This window comes from Pogona vitticeps, chromosome 4 (assembly GCF_051106095.1).
Source record: "Pogona vitticeps strain Pit_001003342236 chromosome 4, PviZW2.1, whole genome shotgun sequence".
In the NCBI taxonomy this organism is placed as follows: domain Eukaryota; kingdom Metazoa; phylum Chordata; class Lepidosauria; order Squamata; family Agamidae; genus Pogona; species Pogona vitticeps.
Genome location: NC_135786.1, coordinates 201748857 through 201775745, shown reverse-complemented (window position 1 = coordinate 201775745; position 26889 = coordinate 201748857). Strand labels below are relative to the sequence as shown.

At 41.1% G+C, this 26889-nt stretch overlaps 1 protein-coding gene and 1 long non-coding RNA gene across 6 annotated transcripts in view; one reads left to right on the top strand and one right to left on the bottom strand.

Moving 5' to 3' along the window:
- The window catches only part of SULF1 (sulfatase 1), a 134924-nt gene extending 121609 nt beyond the window's left edge, over positions 1 to 13315 (bottom strand). For all 4 annotated transcript variants that reach the window (XM_072999011.2, XM_020812507.3, XM_078393807.1 and 1 more), the window contains exon 1: positions 13178 to 13315. The gene's annotated coding sequence lies outside the window, so the exon portion shown is untranslated. The remainder of the gene's footprint in view (positions 1 to 13177) is intronic.
- LOC140706950 (uncharacterized) lies at positions 13227 to 26782 on the top strand. 2 transcript variants are annotated; one of them, XR_013545442.1, is made up of 3 exons: positions 13227 to 13358; positions 23227 to 23287; positions 24800 to 26782. It is a non-coding gene; the product is annotated as an uncharacterized LOC140706950 (long non-coding RNA). The 2 variants fall into 2 exon arrangements; XR_012086922.2 differs by having other exon boundaries at positions 13241 to 13383.
- Positions 26783 to 26889: the final 107 nt, after the last annotated feature.

Sequence of the window (26889 nt, the reverse complement as noted above, 5' to 3'; positions counted from 1 at the left end):
CAAACCAGAAGTAAATGAATTTCTGAAAAGAAAAAAAAGAGCATTCTCTTAGACCACCCAAGAGATTGCTTTAAAACACTTTCTTTTCTTCTCCAGTATAGAAATACAGTTCAAGCAACTTTTATGCTACAGAAGCTTTGTAGTGAGCACCCACTTAAGTAAAGGGATTCTTGACAATGAGAGCTGGACCATAAAGAAAGCTGACCGCTGAAGAATTGATGCTTTTGAATTGTGGTGCTGGAGGAGGCTCTTGAGTGTTCCCTGGACTGCAAGGAGAACAAACCTATCCATTCTAAAGGAAATCAACCTGGGTGCTCAGTGGAAGGACAGATCCTGAAGCTGAGGCTCCAATACTTTGGCCATCTCATGAGAAGAGAAGACTCTCTGGAAAAAAAACCTCTGATGTTAGGAAAGTGTGAAGGCAAGAGGAGGAGGGGATAGCAGAGGACAAGATGGTTGGACAGTGTCATCAAAGCAACCAACATGAATTTGACTCAACTCCGGGAAGCAGTGGAGGACAGGAGGGTCTGGCGTGCTCTGGTCCATGGGGTTATGAAGAGTCGGACACGACTAAACAACTAATCAACAACAACAACACATTTCCCCCAACCCCGTGGGCTGGGTACTCATTTTACTGACCTCGGAAGGATAGAAGGCTGAGTCAACCTTGAGCTTGCTACCTGGGATTTAAGCCCGGGTCGTGAGCACAGCTTTGGCTGCAGTATGGCAGTTTAACCACTGCGCCACAAGGCTCTTCACTAACTGAAGCTCACTAACTGCACTCTTCACTCACTAAATGTAGCTCACTAACTGCAATTTGCCCAACCCTGCCAAACATGTTTGAAGTGGTGTATCATTTGTTGTTTCCAGTGGGAGATATGACTCAACTGATGTACAGCCTTTTCTCCCAAAAGGAGAAGATTCTAACTGGCCACTACAATTTCATGCTCAATCTCTTAACAGCTCTAGTAGGGAGGAGTTGGCCCACCACTTTGTATAAACTGATCTAGATCAACCTCCCACAATATGGTGTCTGGCAGATGTGTCGGACTACAAAACCTATCAGTCCCAATTACCACTGGTATTTAGGGATGGTAGGAGTGTTTGTCCACTACATCTGTCAGTCCCCAGATTAAGGAAGGCTGATCTCTATGAACTGTTCTGTTGATTATTTTCTTAAACCAAATAACTGTGTTTTCAAAGTGCAGATTAAGCATAAATGACATTCTATTAGTATGTAGCAATTAAAGAGAGAAATTAGATATTAAAATGCCAAATTTCAGGCTATCAAAATTATCACTTGCAAATTAATGTCAATTATTCAAATTATGATTTGTATATTTAGTATAAAATTACAGTAGAACCATATTTTAGTATTTCTTGCATTATGCTACTATGGAATGGTCTCTGCCTTCAGCCCTTGCAACCTACAAGAGGGTTATTGTTTCTTAATCATCATCATCATCTTAGCTTTACAACTGAGCCCAGCTCTTGTCAAGGAGTCAAAGTGGGGACTCAAACTCCCAACCACTGATCTATTCATCAGTTCCTTCTTCATCATAATTCACAGAATAACCTAAAGTGATCCCAATATAGAATTAAGATATCAATATCCACCTAGCTGTAATGAAGTATACCAAGAGATATGAATGCATGAGGCATCAATGTATAGGTAATTTCCCCAAGTCTCCCTCTGAGGTATCTTAAGAGTCTCTGTCTCAAATTTTCTGCAAAGAGCCCAGTGCACTACATAAATGTTGTACTATCGAAAATGTTCATTCTCATCATCCAATAATGCCTACACTAGCTAGAGGTATAGAGTCAATAAATAAATAAATTTTCAGACAATGTTGGCTATAGAAAATGACTAGAGACTCATTGATTAAAATTTTGGCTGTGAAAATTTAATTCTAGTTGCAGAAATGTGTGGCCAACAGGAAACTACAGGAAGCTGAATGGTTCCTCTTAAGAGTAGAAAGCTATTTGGGCCAGTTAAGCAAAATGATGATAAATTTCCAGATATTATGCCAGAGCATTACTATATATTATTTTATAAGTATATGTTTGAAATCATTTGAAGAAAGTTTCTACGAAATGAGCCAAGTATAACTTAGTTTGGAGGATAACAAAAAAGAGAACTTGTGAGTGCCTTGAGTTTAAGATCTTTACAACAGAGGTCAAAGCTTGTAAGGAAATGAATTATTCAATGACTTTGGTATAAAAGGTTCAACTGAAAGCTTATTGGCTAAAAGTCTTCATCTCAGAGATCAAAAAAACATAATTGAAAATAATAAACAAGATATTTTATGTTTTATATCTACCAAAGAACAAATCAACTTCTAGCCTACCCTACCTTTGGGCCAACACAACGGCTGCAAGTCTGGGCTAAAAGGGTTTGGATCTGGCATAATTCAGCTTCTCTCTACTCCTTCCCTGTTCCAGATCTCCCCCCTTTTAATCTCTTTTGCTGCCTTACTTCAGTCAGCACAAGAACCATGGTTTCTTACCATTGCAGACTACAGCCAGCATATCGTTGAGATTGTGCTACAAAACAATTTCTAGGTTATTAAGAAAAAATATAGTTAAAATAATGAGAAAGAAAGCAGAGGTGGATTCAATTGTTTTTTTTTAAAGCAACAGAGTTAAAGGCACATGGTTACAGTTGGAGATTACCCCACAATAAAGAGAGAGTGAAATTAAGGTGTCTTTACTATCATTTTAAACATCAGGATGCTGCTACTGAGAAGACCATGGAACAGGGTATCAGATGTCAAATGCAGCATGCAAATAGGTTAATACACAAGGAACCAGTCTGTCAGATAACCTGATCCCAGGAACATATTGTATAATACACTTTAAGAAGAAAATGACAGAAAGCATAGCGGGAAATTCTGGGCACTAATCTCCGGGGATCTGCAGGGGAAACCCAACCAATCAATAACAATCTCCTCCCAGATTTGGCACTCATACTTCACAAATCTTTTTAGTAGTGATGGGGCAAACCTTTCCAACCCCCCTGAAACCGATATCAGCAAACACCCTGAGTGGCCACCAGTATCCCCCGAGGATATTATTACTTTGATCTCGCAACTTAAGCCCAAAAAGGCTCCTGGACCTGACGCAGTTATTCCAGAACTATTGAAGTCCTTCCCAGAATGGTGGGCTCCCCCTTTGGCTGCCCTGTTCACTACAATAAACAGAACTGGAATAATGCCCACAACATGGACCAATGCTATTATAGTGCCTATTTATAAAAAGGTCAGCCCCTCACTCCCGGAGAACTATCAGCCAATCAGTCTTCTATCAATCATCGGTAAGCTCTACGCTAAACTTCTTCTAGCAAAATTAGAAGACTGGCTAACAACGTGTAACATACTAGGTCCAGAACAAATAGGGTTTCGTCATGGCAAGTCTACCCTTGACCATTGTGCAGTATTGTCACACTTAGTTTCCAAATACAGTGGGAAATATCGGAATAAACTCTTTGCTGCCTTTTTGGACCTTAAGGCGGCATTTGACTCAATCCCGAGAGAGTTGCTGTGGGCCAAGTTGGCCAGGTTGAATATAGATCCCAGACTGCTCTTCCTGATTAAAAACCTATACTCATCCACTAGTTGCCAAGTCAGGTATAATCTTCAGGGGAACTTAACTCTGGGAATTCCAATTTGCGAAGGCGTGAAACAGGGCTGTATTCTTGCTCCAGCACTTTTCAACTTATTTTTAAATGATTTAGCCCCAGCCTTATACACAATCAATGGGCACGCCCCTAAACTTGCTCACCGCCATATTCCCATCCTCCTATATGCGGATGATGCTGTTGTACTGTCATGCTCCCAAGTTGGACTGAAGCGTTTATTATGTCAAACTATGACTTACCTCCATCTTAACGATCTAACATTGAATACCAGGAAAACAAAGATCTTAGTTTTTTTCTAAGACATGGAAACCACTCTCATGGTCAATACAGGGAAGCGTTATTTAACAGGTCAAATCAATCAAATACTTGGGGATCAATTTCTTCTACAATGGGAGCTGGCTAACCCACCGCAAGTGCGCTCTATCACTGGCAAGAACTAGTGCTTCGGCTATTGCCCGTTTTTTCTATCTGAAAGGGAACCGATATGTCCCTATGGCTCTAAGAGCTTTCAATGCGAAATCTTGCTCCCAACTCCTATATGGTGCCCCCATATGGATTGAAGCCTTTGATCGCACCATCGAAGGCTTACAATCTGCCTTCCTGAGGAAAATACTCGGATTGCCTAACTGTGTCCCCTATGCCGCTATGTGCATAGAACCGGGATTGCTATTGTTGGAAACCCGTGCTTGGCTTTCGACCTTCAAGTTCTGGCTCCGCCTTTTATTCAATTCCAAACAGAACTCTTTTACCTTTTTGATGTTGACGGATCATCATGCCTCCCAATGGTTGACCACGATTCAGAAAAAAATCATGTCCTTAGGAATTTCCCTGGATACATTCCACCTGTCCTCTAGTCAGGCAATATTTTGATCAATCAAACACAGACTGTTAGACATCCAATTCCAACATCTGACCGAGGCAGCTCGGAAAACTTGTTCCCCTAGTCATTTGGGCCTACCCTCTTAGCTCCCTATTTCTCCTTTCTAACTGATGCCCACTACAGAAGAGCATTTATGCTGGCAAGATTCAACGTACTGCCGTCGGCTATTCTACTTGGTAGATACCACAGAGTCCCACTTAATCTCAGACGATGCCCCTGTGGTCAAGATGCCATCGAAACAGTTTCTCACGTTCTCTTGGACTGCCCTTTCTACAACAGCTTGCGTGCAAGATTTCTAGAACCATTGCTCTCCAGTTTTCAAGGACGCTCCGATAAGGCCAAGGTTTGCTTTTTAGTCCAGGGGAATATTAACTATGTCACTACCTATGTCGCTCGCTTCTTACATACCGTGATTCAAATCAGAGAGACCATCCCCCAGGCATGGTTGAATCACTCTCCCAACGTAATCTGGTCATGGCTCTATTACTCTCCACAGCTTTTTTATTGATTTAAGCTTTGCATTAAGCATTCCTAATCTACATGATACAGTGGTCTACAACTACTGTATACCTTGAAACTATGTAATGCTTTATTCTGCCATCCAGTGTCAATTTGATAGGGCACTCTAATCATTCCTGATATAAATACTGCAGCTATATGATTAGGTTTTGTCTGAGCCAGTCATTCTCAATGGGGGCCATATGACCCCCTGTGGAGGGGGGACTGGGGCATTTGAAAAGTGCCACGGACTGGAAACAGTTCTTCACACACTCTATAAGGTTATGTGACTTATACAATCTTGATTCGGACAAGAGAAACTCATAGCCAAGAGGTGGGTACATTACCATTAAGGGGAGCCAAATAAAATGGACTCAAAGTTAATGAGTCAAACAAATTGTGCAGCTAAAGTGTGAGTTTCAGATCAATCTTGTGTTAAAGTGATAAAGAATATGTCTACAAGTTTAATAAAACCTGTCTTGTTAGTTCATACTTGGTTGTCTGTTATAGATCACAGAATAAAAAAGGAGTCCATACTGACCCTGTCGGGATCAGAGAAGTTCACAATGAGTCCAAACAAACTCCTCTAGAAACTGGAAAGGCTGACTGCTAGACAACTCGAAAACCATCACTGTTTGCTAACCTCTGCAACTTCTCACTTGTAGACCCTCTGAAAATCTTAATGCCTCTCATTCTTATTATAGCAAGCCACCCATTCACTGCAATGGCATGTAGACATACCCTTATGTTATACTAGGACTGAGGAACGAACCCACAGAGGTAACAGATACGTCTAAAAGGAAATAATATTTGTTACACTTGTACTCTCTTTGTTCTCCAATAAGCTCAGTGTGGTATTCATGGCTCTCCTCCCCTTCACTTTATCTTCATAACTCTATGAGGTAGGTCAGGCTGAGGTCTATGGTCTATGGGCCACGCAATGACTTTCCCAGCTAAGCGGATGCATGAACCTAGATCTCAGAAGTCCCCTGCAAACACTGGCAGCTAGCAAAGTGCAGCTCTACATATGGAGTTGAATCACAACTCCCAACGTTCCTCACCATTGACTGTTCTGGCTAGGACTGATAGGACTGGTAGTCTGACAACATATAGAGGCCCTTTGCCTATGGTTTGCTCCAATTATTATAACACATGCAATGCTGTTTCAGGAATTCTCCAGACTGAGATAGGCAAATCATGATGTGGTCTCCTTGGCCAGATATCATTTAAAACAGGTGTAGGTGGGGAAATGCTTGTCTTTTCACCTGCTAGTGGTTTGTTGTACCATCAGCCCCAGCCAGAAGATGATGAATGCTGCAGCCCAACAACAGCTGAAGGGGCACATACTTAATACCCCTGATATAAAGCTTTAAGGAATGTCATGGCAATACTTCATCTTGGACCAGTCTCACGTGGACAACAACCTAACGGCACAATCACTTATCATTGATTAGTCACAGCTGAACAAACTTTAACCATTCCTTTTATAGTTAGGGTGGGTAAAGATTACCGGAACAATGCTTTTTTCACATGCCTGGTGAATGTTTATTGGGCAATGCAAGCCTTCCATTCCATGTTGGAAAATGCAAATGTGGCCAATCCTGATTTTAATACATTGGGAGTAAAAGGGGGCAGGAGTATAAGCAACATTGCACATGCAGATTGAAAAAAAAAAGATAGAGTCTTGTTGCACCTTAAGGAGTTTTATCTAGCAGAAGATCTTGTGAACTGTACTCCCTTCATCAAATGTTTGTCTCCATGCATCTGAGGAAGTGGGAAGTTTCTGCCGCATAAAATGTCTTAGTCTTTCCGGTTTCATAAGATTGTGTGTGCATTTTTTTCTTTTTTTGCCCAAACAGATGAATATGGATATCCCTATGGAACATGTAGGTTGCAATTGTGTACATATACCCTAACTTTAGAGTAAAATCTTACTGAACTCTTTAGAGCTTACTTCTAAGGAAGCCAGAACTTTAAAAAGTAACTTATCCAAGCTCTGAAGCCCTGAACTGATTGTGAAATAAACTGTGAAAGGATGAAGAAAAGGAAAAGGCAATTTAATTGACTGCTTTACCTTAATATCAGTAAGTTGATTATACCAGCTTATTTTAAGAAACAGAAGTTTTTCTTCCAAATGCTGAAGGTTCCAAGCATTACACAAATGGTTCACACAAACATAAATCCAATGGGAATCAACAGAATGTTGACTGTGCTTCATTAAATCAGAAAGTGTTCTGATCTTTCCAATGCAACCTCAACAGATGACCGATGGTACATTAGCAAGCTAACTAGGTGTGAGTAGGATAGAGCAACTTTCAGGTGGGCACACAGTTGGCTACAGAACCATACTCAGAGGATGATTAACGGCTCCTTTTTGAACTGGATGGAAGCAACAAATGGGGTACCTCAGGGCTCAGTCCTAAGTCTGGTGTTCTTCAACATTTTTATTAATGACTTGTATCAGGGGGTGCATTTTTATTAATGACCTGTATCAGGGGGTGCAGGGAATGCTAATAGATTTGCAAATTACACAAAATTAGGTGGAATAACAAATACCCTAGAAGACAGAAACAAAATTCAAAATGATCTGAACAGACAGGAGCACTGGGCAGAGAACAAGAGAAAGTCTCCAAATCCCTCAAGATACTTGTTCCCCTCTATTCAGCACTGGTTAGACCTAATCTTGAGTACTGTGTCCAGTTCTGGGCACTGCACTTCAAGAGGGATGTTGGCAAATTGGAACACATTTGGAGGAGGGGAACAAGAAAGATCAGTGGGCTGGAAACCAAGCCCTACAAAGAAAGACTAAAAAAACTCGGTATGTTTAGCCTTGAGAAAAGAAGACTGAGGGGAGATATGATAGCACTTTTCAAATATTTGAAAGGCTGTCATTCAGAGGAAGAGCAGGATCTGTTCTCAATCATCCCAGGGTGCAGGACATGCAACAATGGGCTAAAGTTACAGTAAGCAAAATTTCAGTTGAATATCAGGAAAAACCTCCTAACTGTTAGAGCACTATAGCAATGGAACCAATTGCCTCAAGAGGTGGTGAATGCTCCAGCACTGAAGGCATTCAAAAGAAATGTAGACAACCATCTGGCAGATATCCTTTAATTTGTATTCTCCCACTGATCAGGAGATTGGACTTGATGGCCTCATAGGCCCCTTCCAACTTCATTGTTCTATGATAAATACAGGGGAAAGCAAGACCTTTTAAAGAGATAATAGTAACCACTTTTCAATGTTAATAACAGCATGTCATTTAGGATTCATTTCAACAAATGCATAACATCCCCATTAACACAGCAGAACCTTTGCTCTCTGCAGTTGTGGATAATTTCAAATGATGTTATTACTCCTGCTAAACTTAAGAGGTGAAATCTAGTTCCTACTCATCATAAAGGAAGAATAGTGCAGCTCACTCACTTAAGTTTGTAGACTTGTGAACCATAAATCTACCCACAGATCTCTGCACATCTGAATTCCACCCTTATATTTTCAACCCTCCCACCCCATCATCAGCAAGAGCTCAGCTTCATGTGGTCATCATAAGTCCTGCCAATAGATTTAAGAGAAAGGTTTGACTTATATCTAGACAGCTTATGATTCTGCACAATGTAAGTCTCAGAATAAACTCTTTGAAACAGTTTGAAATTGTAACCTGGTCAGAATAGCATTTGAAAACAATTTAAAAATCATTCTTTCCATAGATGCTTAGCTTCCTCTGAGAGTGTTAGTTTATTATGCCTTCCGTATTTGGAAATGCTTTCCCACACCATCTCAGGATGTTTCACAATCTGTTTTCATTGGTCCTTGTTCAGAATGAAAATCACAGTTCAATACAAGTGTTATCCCAATATCTATGGTACAGAGGAATCAAATAATTTTCTCTCAAATTAAAAAAAGAAAAGAAAAAGAAAATGGCAACAAGTAGAACAAGGAACAACCACATTTCAGTATTCAAAGTCTGCTTCACCACGTTAATCTATTCTGACTTTTTAAAGTGCATTATGGGATCTTTGATGAGATGAAACCATGTTTTGAATTGCTCTGGGAGATTTACATGAATAAATGTAAACACTGTATTTGTACTCACTGGTTTGACCATTAAGAGATCAAATCAAAAAGAACCAGCAACAGCTCTTGCATATCATGAGCTGAACAAGCTCCCTTATTCTATGAAATGCCAAAAGGAGAAAAAATATGCCAAATGATAAACTAACACACAATTAAGCCAATCTACATCAAAGAATGTTCAGCCTCAAACAAGTTATTGCATTCTTGCCATTCGCCTGACCAGAGAGATAGATGGGGGAAGGATAAAGGAAATACTGTAATGCAATTCAGTTTAGTCAAATTACATTTCTGTACCAAACTGCAGGTGAGGAATTGTTCCTAGAAAAGGATCCCCAGAAAAAAATAGCAAATAAAACTTAAAACTTGTTTTCTGAGTTCAGCAGTTCCTGAATGTAGCTGTGATTGACCCACTGTCCATTTGTATTGCACAATTTGAATAACTCAACATTTGTATTCCATCCTTTTGCCAAACAGTTTCCCCTCACAGGGGAAGACTCCTTCAGGTACACAAGACTCCTTCAGGTACAGCTAGGAAAAGCCCCACTGAACACCCCAGAGACCTCGAAGCTCAGCATAGACAACACTCAGCAATGGTCTGACTCAGGAGGAAGGCAGCTTCCTATAATCCCAGGTTAGAGGTTGAAAAATAATAAACTTGACCAAAGCCACAAAGTGAGCTTCATAGCCGAACAGGCATTTGAAAGCTTTCTGGTCCAAATCTAACACTCCAGCCACCACACCACATTGGCTTTTAACTTGTCTGGTATGCTCTGCATTCTGTAGTGTAACGGAAAGAAGCCCCCACCACACCCCTGCCCAGCTGAGATTGAAAAAAAGGAGGGGGGAAGCAAAGCACATATTTCACACAAATTGGAAGAAATTTTTCTGGCATGTTGGAAGTTCTGGCAGCAGTGATTGTCTCCCTACTTCTGAGAACATTTTTTTCCTCTTCTACTTCAGATCATCTCACTTTTCAATATCCTTTAAGTTCTAAACAGTTTTACAGCTGTTGATAGGAACTTGCTAATGGGAACTTCATGTGTGTGTACCCAGCACAAGTGCTGTCAGGAAGAAACCAAATGTCAACCTGTGGTATGCAGCAGTAGCCATAAATATTCCTTTGAACACTTCCCATCTGGAACAGCCGATTAGGGTTAGACTAAGAACTGGCTTGAGGGCATTGTCTTTGTCCCCAAACCCACCTTTATTTTAAAAAAAGAAAGTCCCATTAGGCTAAGGGACAGCAAGCAGAAAAGTTTCACATCCTTGCTCTGATTCACTTCCTTTGTCCTCTTAAACAGAAGAGTTTTCTGTTTAAGAATTTTTCATAAATATTCAGATCACAGAAGTTACAGCCACATGCACACTTACCCTGAAACCAGACCAAACAAATTCAACGTCCCACTGTCGGGAGTAAACATGCATAGAATCAGGTTGTAGATTGTCATCTGGAGCAGGGCTGAAAGCAAGAAGCAGCCTAATAATTACCACACCGTGGCACGCACACTGTCGACATTCTTCACACTACTGCACCTTGTCTTTATGATGTGGTTACCAAACCCTCCATCTTCACAGAGACAAACTGGCTCAGAGAACTGTACTATGTTTCTGTATTTTCTTCCTGCTAATGAAAGGGAGGAACCTCTCCAGACCCTTATAAAATTTACGCCCCCTTCTTTTGCAAGAAGAGGGGATGTCTTCTTTTCATCGTTAAAAGACCTGGGAAAGTTTCCACCTCTTCTTAGGAGCTTTGAGTGGAGTGTGGGGAAAGAAAATCAGAATACTTCAGTTTAAGTCATTTAACTCTCAGACTAATTAGCAGTTTGCTAATACAGTACTCTTATTTAATACTGCTGGAGGGAGTTATTTATAAGGATGCTTTCTTGCAGAGGCGCACAATTGAGAATCAAAGCAGAACATAATCTGTAAAGCAGCCAAGCAGACTGTTTTGAGGGGAGGCTGGGGGTGGGGGGTGGGGGGGGAGAAGGAATGCTCCAATGTACACTTTCAACTTGAAACAGTTTCCTGGGTACTGATATCTGGCACAGCCAAGCGCCAGAATCCACAGAACATCCATCATAGAGTGCTGTGCTTCTTTACCTGCTCAGATCTTATTTCAGAAAGGATTGTGAAGGGTGTATCATTTATAGCACTTCCCATCTGAAAAGACCGAGAGCCCTCTCCACTCATGCAAAAGACTACACTTTAGTGGGTTCCATAAGGGATGCAAACGTTGGTGCATAGGTCAAGATTTTCCAACAAATCTCCTGGAGCAGGAAATTGTTAGAATTAGTTCTAATCTAAGCCCTCCATGGTTTGTTCCTTTACCTGAACAAGCAGCTGGGTTCCATAGGGAGCCCAGTGGGAAAAAAAGGGATATGTATATAAAATGAGCCAGTCCAGCATTCTATTTCTGTTGATAAATTATTCTCTCGGTCCCTTGAATGAAGAATCTGCCCAATCCTGTACCTGGCCCTGCTGAGTTTAGTGGGCTCAAAATCAGGCAGTAAGTGTAAGCCCGAAAGGGTTGCAATTCTGGTAACACTTGCAAGGGGGCAAGGCCTCTTGTGGGTCAGGAGAAGGAGACCTGCTTGAGAGACATCCTGCACATAGGATCTCCCTCCGAGCAGCCCTCCCAGACGTCAGTGAAGCAAGAGACGGCGGGTCTAATTAAATCTCTCGCTTCTCTAGTCTTCCCCACCTATAAAAAAGAAACCTCTTTCAAATTTAATTAACACTTCACATAGCCTGTTCAGAATCTATAAATACAGCGAGACTTTAATGGCCCGTTATGGTGATGCTATTTAGTTTTCAGCGACTCGTAAAACTTTCCCAAACAGACCTGCAAATGGATTGTATCCATCTGCTCCGCCGCAGCTGCGAAGGCAGCTTCTCCTGGTTTTGCTCGGCCGGTGCTTTCTCCCTTCTCCCTCCCGCCTCCCCTCTCTTCCCGATCTCCTCCTCCCGCTCCCTTTGGAAAATCCATGCGGAAGCTCTGCCAAGGTCCTCGGCAGACTCCCGCGCTGCCCGGCTTTCTCCCCCACAAGCGACCCCCAAGAACCGGAGCGCGCCGTCCGGCCAGAACCTGCCTCGTCTCGCAGCAAGTGGCAAGAGCGGGTCGGGCGGCACGTTCAACAGATCCCAGCGGGATTTGGGGGGGGGGGGACAGGGCGCACGGGGTCCAATTTTTTTTTTCCTAGAGGAAGGGTTCTTCCCAAACAAGTTCCGGGAAAGGGCTTTTCGTAGAAGAAGTCCACAAACAAACTTGGGAGATCCGCCCCAGAGGCATCGAAGACACTAATGGGCACTGTTTGAGCATCAGGAATATTAGGGGGAGGTGTTTGAGGAGAGATGGGGAGCAAGTCGGGTGCGTGAGCAGTTGCGGTCCCAAGTCCGTCCCGTCTCGTTACATGGGCGTGCTGCCCGCATCCCCCCCGCCCCCCGCTTCCCGTCAAAAAGTTGCCCCATCTCCATCTTCCAGAGCGTGACAGACACGCACGCACGCACCCTCCAACCGCATGGAGTTCTGCAAAGACAGGCCGGCATCAAACTCTGCCCACTGTTATCTGTCAGCTATACAATAGCCGCATTGATAAGGCCAGAGCAACTGGCTTTGACAAGTGCGCCGGGCAAGCATTCCATTCAAAACCGGGATAGCAGGGGGACGGACAGGGACACGCGCGCGCGCGCACACACACACACACGCGCACACACACACACACACACAGAGACGGCGGGAGGGAAGCGCCTAGGGGGAAAGAGGGGAGGAAAGCCCCCGGCGGTTTGCCTCTTTACCTGAACAAGCAGCTGGGCTCTGAGGGGAGGAGAGGAGAGGGGGCAAAAGGGCCCTCCTTTCGCCCCTCTTCTCTCTCTCCCAGCCCCCTCTGCTGAAGAAAGAAAGAAAGAAAGAAAGAAAGAAAGAAAGAAAGAAAGAAAGAAAGAAAGAAAGAAAGAAAGAAAGAAAGAAAGAAAGAAAGAGAGGCACCTTTCCGGCTTAATTTGGGACGAGGAGAGCCCCACCGCTCCGGCTCGGCAGCCCTTGGCCGTCCGATAATCCCCACTCGAACGTGATGACACACACTAACCCCAACCATCTGTTGAAGCACGTCCTCAAGTCCTCTCGGCGCGATGCGGCGTCAAGGAGCCCGGGCTGCCCAATCCAGTCGCCGGCGCTGGGTGGCTGGCTCGAGAGGCGAGGCGAGGCGAGGCGAGGCGGAGACGAGCCAGCGAGCGAGCGAGCGCCGGAGAAACAAAACCAGGCTCGAGGTCGGCGGAGAGCGCACTTAACCAAGTAACCTGAGAGTTGCCGAAAGAAAGAGCGGCTATTAAAAAGAGAGCGAGCGGGAGGAGGAGGAGGAGGGGGCGGGGGCGGGGCGAGCGGGGAAAGTAGTGGGGAGGGCTCCCCCCCCGGCGGAGCCGTCTTCTGGGGCGGGCGCGGGGTGGGGTGCGGGCCGGGTGTTCCCTCAGCTTCCCGACTCCTTGCCTTTCCCCAAAGGACCGGGCGGGTGAGGTGGGCGAGATAAGGGAGAGAGAGAAAGTATCCGCTTATGTTTAACCAATTAAGTCACTAACTAACAGAATTATTGAATAAAGTGTATTGAGGAGGTGGCGGCGGCGGCGAGGGAGCTGCCGGCTCTCCAGAAAGAGTGTGTCAACGGGAAGAAAAGGCGATCAAAAGTTCCCGCCAGAGCCCCTGAGCGAGTGTTAATGTGAGGGGTCTTTTGCGCTGAAATGGCACGGCAGCGTCTAGAAAACGTCTCGCCCACCTTCCCAGGATGGCGGTTTCTAGCTTCTTAGCAGGGGAAGAGGCCGGGCGGTGGGGAGGGTGCTTGGGGAAAAATGCTAAGGAAGCCTTCGCTTTTGGGACTGGTTTACATCCAAGGAAGTCAAGGCCACCCAAAGCCGAGAACCCACTCTACCAATTTGTCCAAGATAGAATATTCATTTCTAAAAGTTCAGCCATGTTGAAAACCGCAAGTCTCTTTTATACGCCTTCAAGCCAGAACCTTCTCTTTTCAAGAGAAGTGAGATAGTTAAGAATTTCAAGGCGCTGGTGTCGCTTTTCAGCGCAAAGGACTCCACATTTTATTTATTTATTTATTTATTTATTTATTTATTTATTTATTTATTTATTTATTTATTTATTTATTTATTTAATTTATATCCCGCCTATCTGGTCGGTTAAGACCACTCTAGGCGGCTTCCCACAAACGCCCCTGGGAGTTTCCGTGGCAGAACCCAGTTCGACTGTGTCTTATTCTGTCACTCCATCCACTACACAGGGAATTCCTAAAATAAGTTTAGATTCTTGAATTAAATTATCTGCTCTTCATGGAGTAAGCCCAACAGAATTCAAAGAGATTTACTCTTGAGAAGACATGTAGGACTGCACTGTTAGATCACTGTGCAAACTAATGAGTTTAGCAGTCATACTAAAATAAAAAAAAGACACCAAAGGCCCAAAGTACTTGCTGAACATTGTCAAATATCTGTTACATTTATGTCCCGCCTTAAGCCCTGGATGTGTACATCCTTCATCTCTTCTGCACTTCATCTTCACAATAGTCCTGTGTGAGTTTAGTCAGTTGGAGATATGTAATAATAATCACATGCTGTCAAGTCAATTCTGATTTATGGTGAGCTTTTTCAGGGTTTTCCAGGGGAGAATACTCAGAAGTTGTCTACCATTCCCTTCTTCCCCGGAGGCACCCTAGGATTGTGTAGCTTGCCCAAGGCTACACAGGCTGGCTCTGCTTGTAGGAGGCATAGTGCAGAATCAAACTTCCAACCTTTGGCTCCACAACCAAATACCTAAACCACTGAGCTATTAGCTAGTTCAGTCTGTAATAAAAGACTGGTATTGCTCAGTGTTACCCCAGTGAAAGCAAGACCAACAAAACAAAAACAAAGCCAGAAGCACTGTGACCCAAAAGTAACTAAATTTATTAAGCTGCAATGTATGAAGCCTCTTTGAAGAAGTAGATTGTAATCGGTGAAAGTTTACCTAGATACATTTGTTACTCTTAGAGGTGTCACAGAACTTTTGTTGTTGCTGTTGTTGAAACAGACTAGTGTGTCTAAGAGTTGCTCCACTGAATGTAATGACACAGTGATTAGAACACAGCTCTCTGAGTTCCTGTCAACAACTGCACTACAAACGATTAAAGACTGTTAAGACAACACACACACACCCTAAAGACGAACACATTTATTGCAGCAAAAATCATGACTGCAGAAGAACTGCTAAACATTAATTTTGACAATGAGAAAATTGAACAGTTAAAATAGTTTTGTATACCTTGATTCAATCATCAATCCAAATGGAGACCGCAGCCAAGAAATCAGATAAAGACTGAGAATCAGAAAAGCAGCAATGAAGGAATCAGAAAAGACAATGAAATGTAAGGATGTGTCGTTGGAGGCCAAGACCAAGATAATCCACACTCTTGTATTTTCAGTCAAGAAAGATGACAGGGGGAAAATGATTTGTTTGAAATGTGGTGCTGGAGGAAAGCTTTGTAGATACCCTGGACTGCCAGAAAGACAAACAAGTGGGTCTAGAATCAAATCCAGCCTGAGCTATCTCTGAAGGCAAAAATGCTGAAGCTGAGACTATCCTACTTCGGGCACATCATGAGAAGACAAGATTCTCTCGAAAAGACAATAATGCCAGGCAAGGTTAAAGGCAGCAAGAAAAGAGGGAGACCAAATATGAGACAGATTGACTCCCTAAAGAAAGCCACAGACTTGAGTTTGCAAGACTTGGGCATGATTGTTGAGGACAGGACATTTTAGAGATTGCTTATTCATGGAGTCACTATCCTTTGGAGATGATTTAACAGCACATAACAATAACAACAGATGTAAATAGAATTCAATGGGACTTATTACTAAGTAAGTATATATCCATTTCCAAATGTAGTGTCCTGTCATTTTGAAAGTGATACTGAAATCTAAGGTCTGGTTCACATGCGCAGCTTCACAGATCGATATAGGTTTGCTTGTTTGTCACTCCTCACACATCTTGCCCACCCAGACACTGAACAACTGAATAGCGCCTGAGTCTAAGTTGACCTCCTGACCACAACAGCTGGTCCAAGTTTTGAATATTTCTCTGACCCTCCACTTTTTATACCACTTTGCCAGATGAAGATCTCTGGAGAAACTGAAAGCTTGCACTCTTCCACGGTATTCTAAAACTCATAGACAGTGCATATTCTCCCTCCAAGAGACAAGTACAGAAAAAAAAATTTAGAAGACTGTGGGTATTATTTGAAAACAAAATCATCCTAAAGTGTTTGACTTGACACTTGTGTTTAATCTGTATTTCATGTGATGACAGATGTTGAATTTCTTTGAACTGGGAAAGGGAATTCTAAAAAGAGAACTGTCAATAAAAGTGCAAAGTCTAAACTGTGGAAAGCATTATAAATATGGTCTGTTCTAAATGCTATCTGCACATGTACTTAAAAGAAAATTATTTCAAAGCTTGGAAATACTGTTTCAATTTGCTTAATTTAGAGAACCAATACATATTAATGGAGGGTAATTTTAGACTCACCAATGCCATTTCATAACACTAATTAATAAAGGCAGGTATAGTTTTCTGCTTAATTACTGAATGGCCCATAAACGGGGAAAATGAATAGTTCCTGATTTCATTTGCTTTAAGTTGTTCCCAGAAGTGATTATGTGGTGTCTGTTTCAGCCTATTAAATGGCAAATGTTTTCACAGACGCTGTGTTGAATGTAGAGTAAAACACAATTCCCTAATCTTCTAAATCCAGGTAAACAAGCAACAGGGTGATAGTTTCAATAACAGCAAGTGGCAATGTCATGATGGAACCATTATCCCCTGAGTATCATAAGTTTTTAAACAGTGCCGATTAATATTACAAGGCAAAATTTGTTTTTCTTTATTTCTTCTCCTACCAGACTGTGGTCTGGAAAGACTCTGGATAACCTTGTTGATTTGGGAAAACCCTGGAGGCATTCTTAAAACCAGTTTGTTTTACATTCTTTTTAACTTTACTCTGAGTACCAAAGTAAAACCTAAGAAGCTGTGAAAGTGTAGACTTAATGGTTTCACCCCATCGTGTCAGTAACACCACATCAGAAGTGTAAACTATTGGCAGAGATGGGGAAATCCAAAATATTACAAACATCTGTAAGAACAGATAGCCAGTCCTGAATTCAAGCTGCAGAGACAGAACAGGTGTGCATTGGGGCGGGGGAGGTTTGATGTTATTTGCGTGCTAGAATAATTAAATACATTGCTGAAAAATTGTCCTGAGTAAAGTACAATCAGATTTTTGAAACACTTGGGATGATTAGTGAAATTGTCATCAACTTCTGGGACAGGGTTTAAATGATGGGCTAAATTTAATGATAGCCCCAACAAAAGTAGAGCCATTGAAATCAACAAAAATTATAGGATCTGTTCTTTCAATAGGTCTATTCTAATTTGGATTAAATTTAGATTTAGCCCAATAAATACATGGGTACCATTAAACTGCCATGTTAATATGGCGGCAATACTGTTTTTCTACACAAATGGTGATGTAATACACATTAGAAATAATGTCTTTCTCACAACCTAATTTTGCTACTTTTAAAATGTTAATACACATTCCAATACACTTGGGCTCCATGATCACTGCAAAAGGTGACAGCAGCCATGAAATTAAAAGGCGTCTGCTTCTTGGAAGAAAAGCAACGAGAAACCTAAACAGTATTTTAAAAAGCAGAAACATCACCTTGCTGACAAAGGTCCTCCTAGTCAAAGCTTTTTCCTGTAGTGATGTATGGAAGTGAGAGCTAGACCGTCGAAGAATTGATGCTTTTGAATTGTGGTGCTGGAGGAGACTGGACTGCAAGGAGAACAAACCTATCTATTCTAAAGGAAATCAACCCTGAGTGCTCACTGGAAGGACAGATCCTGAAGCTGAGGCTCCAATACTTTGGCCATTTCATGAGAAGAGAAGACTGCCTGGAAAAGACCCTGGTGTTAGGAAAGCAAAGTGAGGGCAAGAGGAAAGGGGATGCCAGAGGACGAGATGGTTGGACAGTGTCACCGAATCTACCAGCATGAATTTGACCAAACTCCGGGAGGCAGTGGAAGACAGGAGGGCCCGGTGTGCTCTGGTCCATGGGGTCACAAAGAGTCGGACCCGACTTAACGTCTAAACAACAACAACAATACTGTATATCCATATATCTTGCCTGAAGGTTGTAGCATCAAGCTATATTTTTGGTGGCATAGCAGCCATCTTAATTTGTTACCCGGGGGTGGGGGTGGATCTGAAGAAGAGAATTGAAATACTGAAAATTTTACACATAAAGAAACTTGTTAGTCTGAAAGGGACACAATACTTCTGTTCTTGCCATAACAAAAGAAAGTGTCTTCAGGAACAGCAAGCTTTATTTAGCATGAGCTTTCTTGCAGCCCTCTTCCATGGATGCATGATGACATAATGAGCTAGCTCACATATAAAGCACCACTTATTAAAAAAATTGTTTATGAGCGTGTATGAAATGTGTGGCAAGAAAATAGCCATTTGCACACTTCATCCTAACTCTGAGTTTTTCTCCTTTAAAACATATTGGTGAGATTGCTTTAACAGTGCACTATACTCAGACTAAAGGAAAATAGAACTCCTGGCTGGGTCACAATGACCTTTTTTTCAGATAAGATTCAGAACAAAGAATGGCTGAAAAGTAAATCAAGATAATCCAGAGAAGCGAGATTCATTGTATTGTTGTAAAATAGTCATATTTATTTTGGTTCCCACTGTCAGTATCTTAAATTTATGACTCCATCTATACATAACAGAAGGCAGCAGGCATAAGGGGGGCATCCCAAGATTTGCATAAAACATGATGACAGGGTCCTGAAGAAGACAGATCTTCTGCACTTTTAAATGGCTATGCAGAGAAGGAAAACCAAGCAGGTATAATTTGCATGCCAAACAACACTTGGTTAAATCTCTTCCACACAGCTGTTAAAATCTCAGGTCACCTTTTCTCTTTTGTTTTTGGCCACTGGACAAAGAAAAATATCTGGTGGTAGAGGATTAACTAACAGGGAGGAGACAACTGAACACACTGAATATCCACAAAATCTGGATAGATTGTTTGAGGTAAAGGGATGGAATGAAAAGGCCACACACTGCAACCTGCAGGTACGGGTCCTACTTGATTGGCCACATGTATCTATGGGAAGTCACATGTCTTTGTAAGCGAATGGGTTAAGGCATTTCTCATCTTGGTCACCCTGAATTAATTTTCTGCTTTCTCCCTTCTTCCTTGTCCCAATGTAGCAGCAGTTGCTGTGTGGACATAAACTCAAATGTATTTATTAACTCAAAAATTGGGACTGAGTACCAAATCTGAATCTGAGTTTTTGGTAGAAGTCCCAAGCTCCAAGTCTGAATCCCTATTAAAACTTGGGTGGATTCCAAGTTGCAAATGGAGTCCAAGTCATTAAAAAAAACACCGAGTTGACTTTGAGTCAAGTCACCAGTGTGACTTAAATCGAAATTGACAATGTGTCCCACAACGCAAGTCTCCATCTCTGGTTATTTCTCACATTTATTATATAGGATGGGGTTGCAAAAATTTCTGGTTCACAGTTCAATAAACAAAGTAAATTCTCACCTCAGTAGTATGCATAAATATCTTCAAAGTCCATATGAATTTAATTCATTTAATTAAAGTTGGATTTGGAATGCATCCATAACAGATTTACTTCATGACTAATCCATACATTGGAAGTACACTCTTTTTGGTCTATCATTCTTATGTATCACAGTGGCCATGCTGGCTGTGGGATTCTACAATTTGTAGTCCCACTAAAATAAATTTCCCAATTTCTGCTCATAGCTGCAAATGAATTTCAGAGCAGCAGCATTGACCAGAGCCAGTAAGAAAGCAGTTAAGGGTTCCTACTAAGTGACACTAGTGGCTAGTCTTCCGATAGCATGATTTCCACCTACATACAACCTGATGGGAAGGGTTGCAAAGGGAGGAGGGTTGTCAAAAGTCATTTTTTGGCCTGGTTTCTGAAACACCATCTACTCTATCATAAATAACATGTTATTGTGAGTTGTTGCAGCTTTCAGTGTTTGTTGAGCAACTGCTTATACAGCTTTTATGCCCAAAGGCAAGGTCTGAAGGCACATAACACAGCAGCCTTGCTGAAAACAACTAGACATCTGTAGGCCACAGTCAGAGAATGTGTGCAATCTGTTTGTCTCCTGGAAATAAACATGGGACATTTTTTTAAAAAAGAAAGAAACTGGCAGTACAGCTAACAAAATAAAATGCCTCCCAAACAGGAAAGCTAGCTGACAAAATCATTCAGTGTCTACTCAAAAGTAAGCAAGACTGTGTTCAGTTGGCTTTCCTCTGAGGAATTTGTAGAATTTCAGCCTTACAGTGCAATCCTATGATGTTTACTTAGAAGTAAGTCCAAGGTGCTTACTTCCAATTCAATGTATTTTGTGTTGCAACCTTATGCTGTCAGAATGCCATAAAGAGGTGAGGGAAGAAAAGAAAATATACATGTGTAAATCAAAACCTAGCCTCTTTATGCTATGCAGCATACTGTGTTTGTGGAAACAGACAACCAAGTCTGTTTAAAAGAAAAAGAAGAAAATACACATGTATAAATCAAAACCAGTTAGCCCCTTTATCAAATATACTATATACAATATACAGCATGTACAGTAATGTGAAAAAGAAAGTACACCTCTTTGAATTCTGTGCGTTTCATATCAGGACCTAATAAAAATATCTGTTCCTTAACAGGTCTGAAAATTAGGTAAATAAAACCTCAGATGAACAAGAAACCATGTGTGAACAAGTACACCTGATAATTCAGTAGCTTGTAGAACCACCTTTAGCAGCAATAGCTTAAAGTAATAGTTTTCAGTATGACTTTATCAGTCTCTCACATCATTGTGGAGGAATTTTGGCCCACTCTTCTTTACAGCATTGGTTCAGTTCATTGAGGTTTATGGGCATTTGTTTATTCACAACTCTCTGAACGTCCTGCCACAGCTTTTCAATCCAGTTGAGGTCTGACTGGGCCATTGCAACACCTTGATTCTTTTCTTTTTCAGCCATTCTGTTGTAGATTTGCTGGTGTGCTCGGAATCATTGTCTTGTTGCATGACCCTTTTCCAGCCAAGTTGTAGCTGTCGGACAGATGACTTCACATTTGACTCTAGAATACTTTGGTATACTGACGGGTTCATGGTCAGCTCAATGACTGCAAGGTGCAGCCTCTGGGGTGCAAAGCAAGCCCAAATCATCACCTCTCTACCACTGTGTTTGACAGTAGGTATGAAGCGTTTGCACTAATATGTTAAGTTTGATTATTGCCAAATGTGGCACTGTGCGTTATAGCCAAACATTTCCACTTTGGTTTCATCTGTCCAAAAGACATTATTCCAGAAGTCTTATGGTTTGTCCAGATGCAACTTGGCAAACCTAAGCCCTGTTGCCATGTTCTTTTTAAAGATAAGAGGCTTTCTCCTGGCAACCTTTTCAACCATGCTTGTTCAATCTTTTTCTAATTGTACTGTCATGAACTTTAAAATTTAATGTGCAAACTAAGGTCTGAGATGTAACTCTTGAATTTTTGCAGTTTCTCTGAGCATTGCATAGTCTGAACTTGGGGTGAATTTGCTTGGATGTCCACTCCTGGGAATATTGGCAACTGCCTTGAATGTTTTCTACTTGTAAATAATCTTCCTCACTGTAGAATGATGGACTCTAAATTGTTTGGAAATGGCTTTATAATCCTTCCCAGATTGACAGGCAATAACAATTGCTTCTCTACAATCATTGCTGATGTATTTCCTCCTTGGCATTGTATTAACACATACCTAAATGCTCCAGACCAACAAACTGCTAAAACTTTGGCTTTTACAGAGGTAAGCACTTACTCAAGGGCATTGGTTAGCAGCACCTGGGTGCTACTTAGCCTCTTAATTCTTATGGTGTGCTTAGTTTTTCACACATGGCTTCTCTGTTTTGGCTTTATTTCAGTAATATAAATCATGATGTGGTGTAATATGTTGTTGTTCATCTAAGGTTGTATTTACCTAATTTTCAAACTTGCTAAGGACCAGATGATTTTTATTATGTCCTGATATGTAAAACCATAGAATTCAAAGAGGGTGTGTTTTCTTTTTCGCATGGCTGTATAACGCACACAAAGAGTATACAATGTCCCATTTTTGTGGAAACAGACAATCAAGTCATAAATGGCTTATATAAAATAATTATTTTAAATATTGACATAATTTCATAAAGGAAAGCTTTCCGGTTGAAGGTGCTCAAGGAAGTTATCACACAACTGTGGGAGGAAAACAAAGAAAATTACTTATTTCTTTGAGGGTGCGGAGGATGTCTTTTCCATATGCAATACACAGTAAAGTCATTCAATATTTTTACCATATAAGAGCCTTACAGGTGCAGCTTTACCTATCATAGTATTGCAGTGGTGGGGAAAAACAACAGTTGCTCAGTCCCATCTTGTGCACAGCTGTCAAAGAAACAGAAGCCTAGTTCTCCTCATCACTTCGGGTATTCTTTTTTCAATTTTTGGCCCAAGTATGGAATAAGTTATTCTTAAAGGATAATATATAAAGCATGTTTATTGTTCATGCATTAGGGTCACTATAAGTCAGTTCTGATTTGACAGCACAGAACGAACACACACACACACACACACACACACACACACACACACACACACACACACACACACACACACACACACACACACATACATGGATGTGCTATTTGTATTACCAGTAGTTAAGGCAACAGTGGGAATTATTTTCAACCTCATGGTTGATTTCCATGTCAGATAAATGGCAGTGGGACAGCTATATAGTGGAGTGAGCCAAAGGCAGAAAGGCGGGACCATGTTATGATTCAATGTGCACTTTTACTAGGGTTTCTGTAGCGTAGATTTTCTCATAAGCACAGCAAGTGAGAAATGCAACCCTCATTTAGAGGCAAATGAGTGCTTGTAAAGGAAAAATGCCACTTTTGCAACATTTGAATTCCAGTGACAACATCAACTCTGACATTAGAACTCTATTCTAATCCTTTCCGTTAGGCTTTGCAAACCTATGCACATCTACTGAGTGACCAATGAACTTAGTAGGACATGCATCTAGGTAAGTATGGATGGAATTGTGGTGTTAAATACATATTTTTCTCTTCGTACACCAGTTTCAAATTTCTCATCATTTTCTTTAGCTAGGAATAAGTCCCTCTGAACATAGCAGGCATACCTTTGAGGAAATAAGGATTAGATTAAAGTGTTAGAATACATATTTTCCCTCAATGCAGTGAGTTTCAGATTCTTAATCATTTTTCCCCCTGCTTGCATGTTTCCAACTATAAACTTAACTTTATCCAAGTTAAAAATCTGGAAGTAAGCCACATAAAGCATAGCCAAACTCGCTCTATACAACAGTCAATTAAGGAACTGTAAGGGCTTATGAGATCTTGGTATTAAATGTGAACAAACTCCAAACAAATGATCAGAATTAAATCTTTCACACTGGCCAGATCTTACCACCTTGATTCCTTTCCAGCTCAAACTGACACAAATCTGGCTCTAAAAAGTGATGGACACAGAAAGATATGAGTAATCCACAAACCTCTATATAAATTTTCCTTATCAACGATCATTTAGCTTTAACATTTTCTTCTCAGCATGCTTCTATTATTAGAGCTGAGGTATCACTTTTTCCTAAGAGAACAGTAAGGAGGGCAAGGTTTTCCTGAACAGAGAGTGTGGGAAAGTATAGTTTCATTTTTTAAATAGCAGTTAAATGCAATACATGCTATTGATAGTGACAAATCAGAAAGGTAATGCACGTAACCCTTAAAGTTAGGCATGTTTACTTGGAAATACCTCCTATTTAGTTGAATGGAGGTTCTTCTTAAACAGATATATACCGTTTCAGAATGTTGTCTATAAGGAGACATAATAAGAGGCAGTGGAATAAATGAGTTACTAGAAATTGTTCACAGTTTGATTTTGCAGCTGCTTAACCTTCAGTTCCAAAGTGTGTGGATGCCAAACCTCACAGTGCTTAATTCCTTCTTCTGCCAGCAGTGTTGTGGTTAATTATGAATTCCAGGCACTCCTTATGACAGTCCTCATAACTGGCCTGGTTGAGGAGAGCCCCAAAATGCAGGCAGTTATTTTGATCCTAATCAACAGACCAGTTCTAGGAATTTCCATCTCTACCAAGAAGTCTTTTGTAAAGCTAATGAGGCTTAACTGTGTGTTTAAGATCAAGGCATTCCCAAATGCATTGCCTTACAGCAGAGATAGCTCATGTATATATGATTTATATATAAGGGAATTGACAGGTGGGTGGAGTAGGGAGACATATTTTAATTCCCTCCCCACCCTCACATTGGCTACTATGTGAATACAAAGCTCATGCAAAACATCCTTGCAGATGCTTTGACTTTGAAGCATGCAAAGATGAGTGTGGCTTCAGGGGCTGATTATTGCCTCTGATTAGTTTTGTACCTACAACCATGAATTCAGTTTGAGGGAGCAGAGAGAAAAGAAAGGATTGGCAGACCTGAGATAACCTGTTGCCATTCTGCCTGGAGGTGGGTGGGAGTTATAGTCCCCCAAAACTAACTTTTGCAAGCTCTTTTAGGTTGTGAAGCCCATGGAGAAAAGGTAGGATGGAAATATAATGAATATATTACCACACATATACATACCATGAAGAAGATTCTGGACAGGCAATGGATTGAAGACCAACAGGAACTGATTTGAGTGAGGGAAAGCTAGTGCATATTGTGATGAGATGTTTTGCCTTAGCTGTCCTCTGCCTCGATTCTGCTAGCTTGAGAGAGAAATTACCGCAAGCAGCTATTCCAAAGTGTTTTCTGAAATCTAGGGACACACTGTGCTGGGAATGACCCTTTGAACTGTCCTTTCTTTGTGGGCAAAAGGAGCACAATGCCACCACTACGTAGAGCTTCATTGCAATATATGTCCAAATGAAAGATCTCTGAGAAGCAGATGGGAAGCAGCTGCCTGAATGCATTCACTGATCCAGCAGCCTGGTTAAACAGCATTAAGTATTCCTCCGGAAGAAAATCATAGAAAAATATTTAAGGTGGACAGAAGACATCTGAAGGCTGCAGGAACATTTTGTTTCTGAAGAATTTCTGAAACCCTGGATCTTTTATTTTTTACACAATCCGCCACAACACTATTTGTCTAGCGGCATTTGGGAAGACTGCAATGTTCCCGATTTTTCAGCTTAATCACATAAAAACAACGGAAGGACCTCTGCTGGATGCGATCAGGGGCCTATCTAGTCCAACATTAAGTTGCCACTGTGATCAAACAGATGCCTGGGGCATGGATAAAAAAATGTGTGCCCCCCCCCGAAGTTCCTGGATTTCAATTGCTCTCAGCCCCATCCAACGTAGTAAAAGACGATGGATGCTGTCGTTCAATAACATCTTGCAGAACACATGTTTACTCATTAACTATGGGAAACCTTCAAGTAGGACATGAGTGCAGAATCACACTCCCATTCACAATTTCCAGGACTGCTAAGGAAAGGGGTGCTGTCTCTGTTACTGGGGAGTAATACACATCCAACATGACCAGCAGGCATTGATTTCTTGTCCTCCATGAACTTGTCTGCTCTTCATTTAAACCTGCCCACATCTTCTTGTGGTTGTAAATTTCAGAATTTAACTATGGGCTGAGTGAAGAACATTATTTTCTGTGCCCTGAATCTCTGACTGTCCAACTTCATTTAATGATCTAGTGCTTTGGTATTGTGAATCCTTATTCGTTCTTTACATTCCATTTATATGTTTAACCGTTATCATGTACCAACTTCCCCCCACCCTCTTCCTCCAGATTGTATGTCATACATTGACTCTGGATACAGCAGCGCTAAACAGCAATGTTGTGGTTCATCTGTATCAGTCTCCAAGATTCTTGGATCAATAATTCTTCTTTCTGCACGTCTTTTCTCACTTACAATATCTCAACTCGGTTATGGCAATCTGTAGTTTTTTGTTTCTTGTTGCATGGCCCAAGTATTCCTGCCTTCTACATGTTATGTGTTTTATGATTGCTTAGTACTAATTCATTGGTTATCCCCTCTAGATCCAAGAACTTCCTAGCATCTTGTGATGAATCTACATTTCAAAAGCTGCTATTTTTTTTAAATATTTGCTTGTTTTAAAGTTCATGATTCCATGCTATGTAGCAGAATTTTGGTTACATAGACCAGCACAGTGCACATTTTCAAAGCCATTTGTATGATTTGTTGCCTGTTCTTTATTTTTAGGAACTGATCCAGACCTTCTCTATTTTGAGTTATTGCACAGCTGTGTTCTGATTATTAATTTAACCAAATCGCAAGATATTGTAATTGTCAGTGTGCAATTACAAGTTCATTTTACATCTCTAACTGCATTTCTTGGGGTGTTTGCTTTTTGTTGATAATCATGATCTTTATTTCCTTAAACATTTATTTTTAAAATGTTCATTACTCAATTTGTACATGAGTAAGTCTATCATCTTGTCATATTGAACATTGTTAAAGGTTTTCTCTTAATTAATAAAGGATTCAAGGCATGGCATTTTCCTCCGTGTACATGTAGACAGAACAATGTTTCCTTAGTTTTATTTACTGACTGTGTTTGTATTATTCACCTAATGTATTTGTATTATTTTATTGTAAGCTTCCTTAATTGTGGGATCTAAACTGAA